This window comes from Octopus bimaculoides, chromosome 10, assembly GCF_001194135.2.
Source record: "Octopus bimaculoides isolate UCB-OBI-ISO-001 chromosome 10, ASM119413v2, whole genome shotgun sequence".
Classification (NCBI taxonomy): domain Eukaryota; kingdom Metazoa; phylum Mollusca; class Cephalopoda; order Octopoda; family Octopodidae; genus Octopus; species Octopus bimaculoides.
The window spans coordinates 58,396,329-58,397,258 of NC_068990.1; positions in this window are offsets into that span (position 1 = coordinate 58,396,329).

Genomic DNA, 930 nt, shown 5'->3' on the forward strand with positions numbered 1-930 from the left:
ATATACATTTATACATTTATATTATATTCATATTCATATTCATATATACTATACTATTTTTATATTCATATTCATATTCATATATATTTATGTAATGTATATGTGTGTGTGTGAGTGGGTAGGTACGTATGAAAGCAGGTATGTATGTATGTATGTATGTATGAATGTATGTATGCATGTAGTATTTATATAGATAGACATTTAAACATATAAAGAAAGAAAAGGATAAAAGATAAAAATGAAAATCTATATCTATAGCCGCAGTCGAATATTAAGAAAAGATTTTCTTAATCTCAAACAGTGATTTGATTTGATTCCAAACAAACAAATCTTGCCTTCCACCATTTTGTCGTACGCTTTCGTTCGTTCTCCTTTCATATTCCCATCGTTGTAGGCAGAATATACATGCAGGCACTTACACTGAAATATCTATACAAATCTATGTGATTATCTATTGTTCTGAAATCTATCCTTCGTTATTTAAATGTATTCTTTTTACACTTCTTTAGAACGAGACTCCTCTATAAACATAACGATTACTTAGAGGAAATTACTTCTACTTGGTAGTTTTAATACCCATCTACACGGCAACGATTTTTGTCATATTTTCTTCAACTGCTATCAAGTTTGAGAGTTCGTTTGATATACATATGCCCTATTGCTGTTCTGCTATATTTATGATGATGATGATGATGATGATGATGATGATGATGATGATGATGATAACGATGATGAAGATGATGGTGGTGGTGGTGGTAGTGGTGGTGGTGGTGGTGGTGGTGGCAATGAGGATGAGGAAGAGGACGGCGACGACGATGACGTTGATGATGAAGAGAACGTTTGCGATGTGGTGAGATTAGGTTTTATTTCATGAACAGAGACTTACTAAAAGGGATAATAGATATATAGTTGATCCCTGCTTATCTCATT